General features: G+C 39.7%; 1 long non-coding RNA gene across 1 annotated transcript; it reads right to left on the bottom strand.

Annotated features, from left to right (window-relative positions):
- Nucleotides 1–1,279: 1,279 nt before the first annotated feature.
- On the bottom strand, nt 1,280–4,730 carry LOC144704431 (uncharacterized). Its single transcript, XR_013581815.1, has 3 exons — nt 3,686–4,730; nt 3,380–3,548; nt 1,280–1,781 (listed from the first exon to the last, which is right to left on the bottom strand). It is a non-coding gene; the product is annotated as an uncharacterized LOC144704431 (long non-coding RNA).
- Nucleotides 4,731–11,221: the final 6,491 nt, after the last annotated feature.

Raw genomic sequence — 11,221 nt, 5'->3', positions numbered from 1 at the left:
TCAGGTTACTAAGTCATTAGCATCACCTTCGGAACGTTTATTTATGTTATTACATAACATAACCTGTTCTTCATCTTCCTCCTAAAGTCGGACCTTGCAGAATGTTGCTCGCTTCTAAAGTCGCTTCGCTCCCGCTCCGTCGCTTCTGCTCATAAACGCTCCGTCGCGTCTTCATCTTCACGCTCGTCTTCATCTTCACGCTCCTCGCGCCTTTGATGATTTTCTTTCTTTACTTCGTAACCCGCTCGTAAACTCTTCTGCTCCCGCTCCTCGCGTCTGAATCTGAAGATTCCCCGCTTCCGCGCGTCTACCGCTGTTTGGTAAGTAGCATACCCGGTCTGCCTGGTTCTTTCATTCCTAACGGAACCTGTTGTGCAGAAGGTATTTCAAATACGATACGAACTCTGGTGGGACTTCTATAAAAAAAATCTTTCCACTAAATCATCATACTATAAGTCGAAGTCACGGCATGGGGGGCTAGGAATAAGAACGAGAATCGGTGTCGTGGCGGTGCTACGAGATGGCGATTTCTCGTATCGTATAGAGGCGGACCTATTGATTGACCATAGATGCGAACCGATCTACCGGTAACTAAGATAAGTAGTTGTTCTATCGTTAAAGGTTCCGACGGCGCGACGAGCTACTTTAGGAGCAGCCTATATCGTTAGTATTTCCCGCTCGTCGGTCAAACCAATGATTCTCTTCTGTCATAGAGAGAGTCTTGGTATGTAGCTCCGCGAGCTAGGAACACATCATCGGGGCAGGTTTTCCGAAGGTTCCGAAGGCGCGGAAGCGGTGAATATTAAGATGAAGACGCGGGAGCAAGAGTTCTTAAATAAGTTAATCAATAAAGCGCGAGGAGCAGAAGCGGCGATGCAGTAATGAAACGAAGGCGCAGAAGCGGTGAATATATGAGGCGCGAGGAGCGTTCAGATTAAGATGAAGACGAGCGAGCGGGTTACGAAGTGAAGATGAAGATGCTAAGCGGGTTACGACTAGTTAGCAGTCATTTTGAGCAGTAAAAGTCGAGATATATATAAATTGAAAGGTATTAACACTGATCTACGCGTCCAGGAAGGAATTATTATTAAATTGTACCGCTATTGATTTATTTCAACTTAAGGTGAAATTGGGTGAGCGCCTTTTATTTATAGCATGAATACAACTCTTGAAGACCAAAAGTTATGAATTATGGATTACTTTCTACTGAAGATAAAAGTTTAAAACGTATGGGGTCCTGTCTTCTGTTTTTAAGAGAGCGAGAAAAAAGCGCGTGGGAGCCACGCAAGGTGGCAATGAACAGGTTACCGCTCCATGAGGGAACGGCGATGGCCACAGATTATACAGTATGTTGACCTATAAATACCTGCATAAAGATTGCGCATACAGAGGAATTTGGTGGCCAGATATCACCAGTTGGGATGTTCAACCTCTATAAAAAGCACTAGGTACAGTCACGCCTCCATACCCCGAGATCTACGTGCTCCTTCTACGATCGTTACCCCTGTCACTAACAACACAACCGACCCACAGCTCCCAGCGTCAGTCTTTCACGCATTGTTGAAGGTCAGTTCTAACTATGGACGCCGCGTCACAGAAGGCAATCTCCATTCCAACTGGAATTCTTCGACCAGCAAATTTATGCGATAAAGACTTTGTTCATCGAGATAGTTGCGCTCCAGTTGAAGAGAGCCGGCGGCACCAGGCGACAGAATCGTCTTTGGCTGTTTACCAGTACCAATTCGAGCAACTAGAAAGGCTCATGGGGCAACGACACCATTCTTTATTCGCCGATACGATCGCAAGAAATGAAGAAAAGCAGTATCGTGGAGTGAGACAGCGGCAGACGGGAAAGTATCGTGGAGTGAGACAAGAATTTAAATAGAGAAGTAAATTGGGATAAAGGAGAGAGAAAGAGAGAGAAAGAGAGAGAAAGATACACCAATACAGGTGGTTAAGATTGTTGATTCCGCAAATTATCTCATCGTAGATTGCTTCGTATTTAAAGTGTTCTATAGTAATGTAATGATAGAATAATTGTAGCTGTTTAATCTTAGCCATTCTAGTTGGTTAGAACGGCTAGAAATAAACGAATCATGATCGTCCAGTTGTTTCCTTTCTACAATTTTATGCTGACCTTCTATATTTCAACGAATCTATGTTTGAACTTACTTTTAATCCCGACCACTATTTCTCTTAACGAGTATAAGGTATCTGCCATGTTTTTATTGAAGTTCCTATTGGTTGGCGCTGCTGCTGACTTGGCTGGCGAGTTGCTGACCCTGAGACGGTCTCTGCCTTCCTCAATAATATTCTCCCTAACCCAAATTTGTGTACAATCTAGAAAAACAGCCTAATGAATAGGTATTGACGAAAACATTTCGACTTTATCTAGAGCGAAGGAAAGGAGTCTTTTCTTGGGTTGTGGGGAATGGTGGTTGTGGATGTTGTTAAGTGAGAGAAATGAAGAGAGATAGAGAAAGAGTGTGTGTGTGTGAGATAGAGAGAAAGAGTGAGTGAAGACAGCGAGAATGAAATGGATTTACTATGAGAATAGGGAGAACCCCAGGGGGTAGCTTGAATTTACTACGAGAAACTATCAGGTATATGACTTTTATTTCAATTGTACATCAAGGCAATAGCACTTATGAGCAGGACTAAGTAACAGAAGTGGAACAGCTATTCATGGGCTCTCGGTTCATCGAAAGCCCAAAACTTGACGAAACAAGTACTTGTTGAAATGGATCATGTGATCGATTAAATCTTTTTTCCCAAATTTCTGAATTTCCTTAACCTGCACATCAATTTTTTATGCATATTACTGTTTTAAGAAAACACATAACAACCCCTTGTGATCCAAATATTGGAACCGAAAGTCTGCAGTTTTTGAGACAGAAGCCATCGTATTGTAAAGTGTCCTTGGACTCAAACAGGCCTTTCGAGAACAAGAACAATAACGAGAACAAAGATAGAAGAAAAGGAATAGAGAGAGGGAGAGAAGGAGAGAGAGTGGAAGTTTTTATTGATGCATTGAAAATCCGCAAATTAGTTTTCCAACACTGGTTATTTATATTACCATATAGTAGTCTGTTATAAACATTTTAATCCTAACCGTTATAATTGTTATAATGGCTAGAATGAGATGTATTCTAACCGTAAGTTTGTTACCTGTCTAGATGAGATCCTGGCCATCTATGTTTAATCCTCTCTAGATTGAATCCTACACCTCTATCTTTGATCCTACATTTAATCCTGTCTGTGGTGTAACACGACGATCGGAATTGATTCCTCATGTTACGTCACAATGATAAACACAAAAAAATGCAATGATAATGATGTGAATAGTAGCATGATTCGAGAAAATAATAACGAGAAGTACATGTTCGTCGACTGATCCGAGACGTAGTTTCAATTAGACGACACGTGACGGGTGTTGTCACCAGTCAAGCTCCCAATGTTCTTGCGTGTTCAGTTTGTAAACCAACGTAATGGGGAGCGTTCACCGTCCGTGAGCGTCCACACCGTCAGCGTGAACGAATAGATCAGGCCTGTCAATGAGAATCACCGCACTAAGCAAATGGCTAATCCTAAATTCTGCTCTTAAATTCACTCGAGGCAGAGGAGCAGTCGAAAAGCAGCACTGAATAAGATAATTCACAAGCAATAAGGGAGAGGAGAGATGTACCCGATGACCTTGACCAGGAAATCAGACAACCACGGAATTCACAAGCGATAGTGTACGCCGCAGCTCAATAGACTCCAATTGCGTGAACTGATCCGATGGAGGCCGTCAGGAGTAATACGATTACATGTTGATTTATCAGACTATGGCGTCGTCATTCAACAGTGGAGGACCAGTGGAATTTTGACCGAGTTCCAGGAGCGATGTAGCAATTTTATTGCACTCCCGTCGAGAAAGAAGACGCGTGACGCTGATCGAAAGCGAGATTCCCACGACCGGTAACAGAAGTGTTGATTGGAATTAAAAAAAACTTTGACCATGCCTTGTTCGGTGAAACGAGATCGAAATGATTCAATCGATCCCCGAATACTCCGCAGGGTCACGGTGACCAACCGATCGTTCCCGGTGGGTTGGAGCACGAGTCGAGTTTTGAAGTAGGAAATGGGCGGAAGAAGATCAGAGGATCGTGAAATTGTCACCAGTGGTCACGACCAACGCCAAGATTGTTGAGGAAAAGATTCTTGGTGAGACTCCGGGGACTCTAGCCAGCGATGAGGATCCAGAATCAGGAAAGTTTCACGAAGCAGAGGGTCCCCAGCCGTTCTCGACAGGGTCGTAGGTCGGGAACGAGGGGTCGCCTTGTCGCTAATCAGCTTCAGGACGTCCAAAACGCGTTCACGTGGAGAAAGTTTCTCCCCCGTCGCAAACACTGTTGGCACCGTCGTCCCTGACTCTTCTTTTACGGCGGTCTTCTTCTTCCACTTGTGTTGATCCTTTTCTTCTGCTTGATTCTTCTTCTTCAGGAACAAAAGTACGATAGAACAAAAAAAAACAATAACTGCGAATAATGACAACGAGATCTGGAGTTCAACACAATGACTTCTTCCACGCCTATTGGGCCCTCCCCCCTCTTAAGGGGAGCCTATTGGGCTACCCTTAAGAGGATTCTTTAGGGGAAGAGAAACCCAACAAGGTTTTCTTCCCTTAAAGAGGACACTAAGCAAATTCAAATAAGGAAACAATTTAGGAGGCCAGTACTCGCGCAGGAGGTGCCTCCCGTCAGTTCAACAACAATGAAAACATAAAATCATAAAATTCTGCACCCGGACATTGGACACGTAGCGAGACGACAATGCCGCTTATCAAACCTGGTAGTCGAAATGTGGATTCTTCACGTCGACTCGGGTTCCACGACGGGGCTGGCGATGGGTCAGAGTGGAGTCGGCTGGATGGTCCTCCATCAGTCCATCTATTTCTCTTAACGAGTATAGGGTACGTGTTCAATTCTTATTAGTCTATTATTTATTAAAAATCGTATTGGAGAATCACTTTCTGATGTGGCTGCCAAGTTCTTCACCCCTTTCTTGGTCTTCGTCTTTTTCATCCTTAACACCCCCCTCGAGCAAAACGGCTGAGGAGCGACGTTGAGCTTGTCTCTAAGCAGAGAAAAACGTGGATGAGGGAGAAGTTTTGTGTGCGGATCAGCTATTTACCCGTTGCTTTGAATAAATCTGATTTCTACAGTCTTCTCCGCAACATGTTCGCGAACAAAATGGAAATCAACCTCCACATGCTTTGTCCTAGCATGAAACATAGGGTTAGCAGCAAGATAAGTAGCCCCTATGTTATCACACCAAAGAGTGGGTATTGTTGTTGTTTTGATGTCAAAATCTTTTAAGATAGATTGGATCTACAAAACTTCTGTTGCCGCATTGGCTAACACTTTATACTCAGTTCTGTGCTTGATGTTGCTACCGTGGGCTGCTTCTTAGAACTTCATGAAACTAAAATTTTCCTTAAATACACTAAGATTGTACCAGTGGAACGCCTATCTATTTGATCTCCAGCCTAGTCTTCATGACTAAAAACTTGACAGTTAAATCTCAATTCTTATGAAATAATTAGCCATGTAAAATTGTTCCTTTTAAATATCTTAATATATTTTTTTTAATTTTACAATCATCATTTGTAGGTTGATGCAGTTTCTGAATAGCTTCGCTTACACCATATGATATGTCGGGTCTAGTGAGTGTTAGACATTGTAAGGATCCTATTATTTTCCTATATAAAGTGTGATCAAATGTACTTTCTTTAGTAAGCGTGGATTTAGCTAAGCTACGAGGAGTTTTAGTCTCCCCACAATGTTCCATATTAGACTGTTGTAAAATATGCGAAATGTATTTGATTGAGAGAGCATATACCCATTTTCATAATTAATGAACTCGATTCCAAGAAAATAATGCACAGGTCCAAGATCCTTAATTGCAAAAAAATATTTTAGTTGTGATATTAAATTAATAGTATCAGATGAATGCAGTGAAATTACCAGAACATCATCAACATATATGAGAACAAAAACAGTATGACTTGTAAGGTTTTTAAACAAAAGGGATGTATCAGTTTTTGATCCAACAAAACCATTATTGCTACGAAAGACAGATAATTTAGTAAACCAGGCTCTTGGTGACTGTTTAAGCCCATATATATAAATTTATTAAACTTGTACACATGACTTGGGAAGTCAGGATTTTTGAAACCTGGAGGTTGTTCCATAAATACATTTTCTTTCAAATCACCGTGTAAAAATGCATTGGATGAATCTAGTTGGTGAATTCTCCAATCATGACATAAAGCAACTGAGAGGAATTAATAAATATTTTTGTGTTTAAAAACAGGACTCAAGGTTTCATTGTAGTCAAAACCTTCTTGTTGCTTAAACCACTTAGCAACTAATCTGGCTTTGTATTTTTCTATTTCTCCATTTGAATTATTTTTAATCCTATAAACCCATTGGCGACTTATAATGTGAAATTTTGGATCCCTAGGTACTAAATCTCATGTGTTATTTTTCATTAAAGCATGTATTTCACTAGTCATAGCATCCATCCACTTACAACTTTTAGAAGCTGTGTCAAAATTATTTGGTTCATTGTTTTCAATACAAACAGTCAAACATTTTGGAAGTGGATGTTTAATTGTAGAAAATACTAGTTGTTTATTTTCTTTTGAGTTCCGTTTGAATTAGAACTATTTAGATCATCTTCCTGCTTGTAAATATCTAAAAGACATTTAGTCTTTAAGATATCTCCTTGTTCAGGAGTATAAACTAATGTGCTTAAAATAGATTTTTCCAAATCCGAAGGTTGATTTGGATCACAAGTCAATATCTTAATATATTTATTAAGATATTGTTATGTGTTAATATTTCCATTGTTCTCAACCTAATATGATGTTTGATTTAATTGATCATCTAAACAATAAGGTGACAATAAGGTGATTTAATTGATCTTTTTTATCAGAACGTCAATTGAATCAGAGTTGACATGCAAGATGTCATTTCTTTCAGTAATAGTATTATCTTTATCATTCGGGATTGGATCATGAAATGACCCAAGCACCCCAGTATTATGAAGTATACCTTGGCACATGTCAAAAGGAAATACTTCTTTAAAGAATATAACATGCCTAGAGATAAAAAAATTTACCTGTATGAAGTGACAAGCATCTGTATGCGAGTTGTAGAGAGCTGTAGGCCAAGAAAACACAACTTTCTGACTTGTAAACTAATTTATTCTGCGCATATGGCTTAAGAAAAGGATAACAAAGACACCCAAAAGTTTTAAGTACAGAAAAATCAGGTTTTGCTTTGAGAAAATTTCCTATGCATATTTTTATTTCAGTACTGGTGTAACAAAACCATTAATGATAGGTACTGCACTTATTACTGCTCCATCCCAAAATCTTTTTGGCATTTAGCATGCGTAAGCAGTGTAAGTACAGCTTCAACTATATGCCTATGTTTTATTTCAGCTGTACCATTTTGTTCATGGGTATGATTACATGATACCCTATAAACAATGCCAGCTATTTTTAAATATGGGTGGAGAGCTTGATATTCTCCACGCCAATCAGACTGTAAGATTTTAATTTTAGATGAAGATAGTTTTTCAACTTTATTTTGAAATTGTATAAACGTATTAAACAAATCACTTTTCCTTTTGAGTGGAAAATCCAAGAATACATATGAAATCATCTACGAATATAACATAATCTGAATAACCTGATTGAGAGGTGATCGGTGCTTGTCCCCATAAATCTGAAGGTATAACTTCTAACAAAAGGTTAGAAAAATGGTGAGTTTAAAAGAAAGGTAATCTGTGAGATTTTGAGACATTACAAGAGTCACATATAAGTTTTTGCTTGCAATGAAAGAAAGGAAGTACAAATTTCTGGACAATAATGTTCAACACTTTAGAATGTGGATGTCCTAGTCTGGAGTGCCAATTTTCAAACGACGTCTTTCCCCCGTGTTGGCACATTTTGTCAAGGGATAACCTAGATAGTAGGGTCGATTCTTAGTTGTTCCTCATAGGAGAGTTTGGTTGGTTGTTTTGTCCTTCACAAGACAATAAGAAGAGTGAATTTCAACAAAAATATTATTACTAGTAGTCAATTCATATATTGATAAAAGATTTTTAGTAGTTTATGGAATATCAAGAATATTTTTGCAAACAAAGAGTTTTATCACAAGTAGTTACTTTTTATGAAACAATTGCTAAAATATTCAAACCTGCTCCGTTACCTATTTGAAGATGATCGTTTCCTAGATATGTCTGAGATGTTGGCATTTTTTTGTAATTAGTTGTTACACAATGTGTAGCCCCACTATCAAGGTACCACCCACTGTTTTCAACAGAGTAGACTTGTGGCCTTTTGATTGGATTTCCACCTTGAGTGCGTTGAGCTTTGCTGTTTGAATATTGGACAAGATCTTGACCATCTCTAGCTCGATGACCATATTGTGAATAGATTTGACCCCTAGGCTGGAACCTTAGATTTCTTCCTCGGCCTCTCAACTGACCTCGATTTTGATAGTAATTTCTCTGATAACTGTTTCTTCCCATATTGAAAGATCCTACTTGAGCATACTGTTTTTAAGTTGCATTAGCCATCAGAAGGAATCCACTTGAATTTCTCTTTTGATGATGCATAATATGTGCGTCATGAGCTACTAAGTTTGTAATAATTTGCTCAAAATCCAATCCAGTCAAGATTAGGAGTAATACTAACCACAAAATGAGCATATTCTGACGGTAATCCATTCAAAAAATGCGTAGATTTTGTTAGGCTCACTTACAGCTAATTCAAGAGATTCTGCAATGCTTCTAAAATGATGGATATACTCTTTGATCGTCGTTGTGCCTTTTTTGATGTTGTGAATTTTTCGGTTTAATTCCACAATTCTTGATTGATTTCTACCATCAAAAACACCTTCAACCCTGTCCTAGGCCTCTTTTGCAGATTTGGCTTTGATTGCATGTGGTAGTATTGTTTATGAGATAATAGATTGCAAGAATCCCAGCACTTACTGATCGACTCTCCGCCAATTTGCAAAATCAGGATTTTCTATCATATTCCCATTTTGATCTGAAATGGAATACGGGGGTGGTAAATTTTCCTTGACACTTATGTCTTATTTCAGACAGAAGGAAATTCTGTTTCAAATGCCAAAGGAAAATGTTACAAGGGTTTCACTGAAGCAAAAATTTTGCGTCCTCCAGTAATAAGAACAGACACAAACATTTGAAGATAATCTTTCTTCACGATGTGAATATGTCAAGATCTATCTAATGAAAACCCATGGCACTGAAATAACTGTGCTATCAAAATACCTCATTTTATTATTGCCTGGCTTGCTTTAAAGAAGTAATCTCGCATTTGCTCATCTATGTATAATCAAACTTATTTACGTTGTCTTATTTCCATGTTAGAATTCACAATGTATCTGTATCTTTAAGGTTCATGCTTTCTGTAAATTATTTTAAGTTACCACACATGTAAATCATCTGCGCACATTCCATCATAATGGACTGGAAACTTTCTAAGGTCAGGAAAAGTGGTAGAATAATACATTCAAGAAGCATACCTTTTGCTTGATTGCGCCATGAACAGAGAACTGTATAAACATGGATGTTGGCAGCTGGCGAATGGTGTGGTTCATCTAGGGGTGTGACACAGGACATATCGAATGAACGTAGGCTCATTAATCACTAACAACTAATCACACCAATGCTTCTAATTATATAACTCCCCAGATATTAGTAATGTACGAGTCCCTTTCCCTAGTTTAGGATGAAAGTTGTCGTTATGCACCATGTTTTATACTATATGCCCCAGATTGAATAAATGGAGGGTCTCAATATTTTAGGATATGCGGGACACTCATGTTTTGCTCATCTAATCCGATAACACAAGTGAAAACATATGCAAAACGTCTAAAGGATATACAGCAACTTGCTAGAGAGTGGGAAGAGAGTACCTAATTGTTTGACAACGCCTCATAGTACATTTAGGCAGACTGTTGACCTAATCGGGGTTGACCATTGGCTGGGTCAAAGTTTCCCAATAACTGGATTTTAGTTGGGTGTCTATCGAGTCATTGGTTAACCACTTACTGGGCTAGAGTTTACCCAATCAGCGGCCCATCGCAGCCCAGACCTGGCCTTAGCAGTCTAGGCTGGCCTAGGACACAGTAGCCCAGTTCTAATTGGGTCAAGAATTTCACAGAATGGGTTGGACCTACTGCTTCTAGGAGAAGGCCCCCAATTGGCATAGGAGGTAGCACAAAGCATGCATCAGGTAAGAATGAATCTGCTTTGGTGAGAGCTAGCCATGTTCAAATGTAGGCGTAGGTGACTTGGGGCATGTAAGCCCATAATGTACATGGCAGGTGTGAAATAAGCACCTTGCCTATGTGGGCTAGGATACGTACCTGCAATGACGGACTTTACAGGTACGCAGAGGACTAGGATAAACAGTTGCCACAAAGGATGCAGTGGGCACCATACTACTGCCCACTTAAGTGGTAGGAACCACGTAGCAGCACTTAAGCATGGCGGAGCACTTGAGTGACTTGCCTATGTGAATGGTCACATATGACAATGTGGTGGGGCCACCATGGTGGCAGGACTATGTAGCAGGGCCATGTTGCCAGCTAGGTCCCCCATGGTACTATCACCAAGACAGTCTAGTATATGTCGCATGATTGCATAGGCCTAATGACCAATGTGGGTTATCCATGATGGTTTATGGCTTGTGTGGTTTAGCCATAATGGTGTCATGACTTTTCTTCCACAATAATGTAGACATGTATGACCATGTGGCAGTGGCACATGGATGCTACTAGGACATTTGCACTAGGTGGTGACCACCATGGCCTTCTAGAGAGGGCCCAGAATAAAATTTCTTCTTTCATCCTAGGCCACCACTATTGTCGTAGGTGACCATTCATATATACTTTATTTATGTACCTTTATGCACTTCATTAACATCAGTTTGTGAGTGATTGTGGTCGGGTAGATAGTGAAGGGGTAAAGTAAATATAATTGTAGATTTCATTAGAGATAGTGTATGTACACACTAAGAAGCAACAAAGTATTTATTTGCACTGATGCAGGAGAGATGGTGATGGATATTATTAAGTCCAGATTTCTTGTTTTACATCATTACCTTATTTGGACTTGATAAAAGATAAATAGT

Source organism: Wolffia australiana, chromosome 6 (genome assembly GCF_029677425.1).
Source record: "Wolffia australiana isolate 7733 chromosome 6, ASM2967742v1".
Classification (NCBI taxonomy): Eukaryota; Viridiplantae; Streptophyta; class Magnoliopsida; order Alismatales; family Araceae; genus Wolffia; species Wolffia australiana.
The sequence above is the reverse complement of the archived record's forward strand: the minus strand, read 5'-3'. Positions and strand labels throughout refer to the sequence as shown.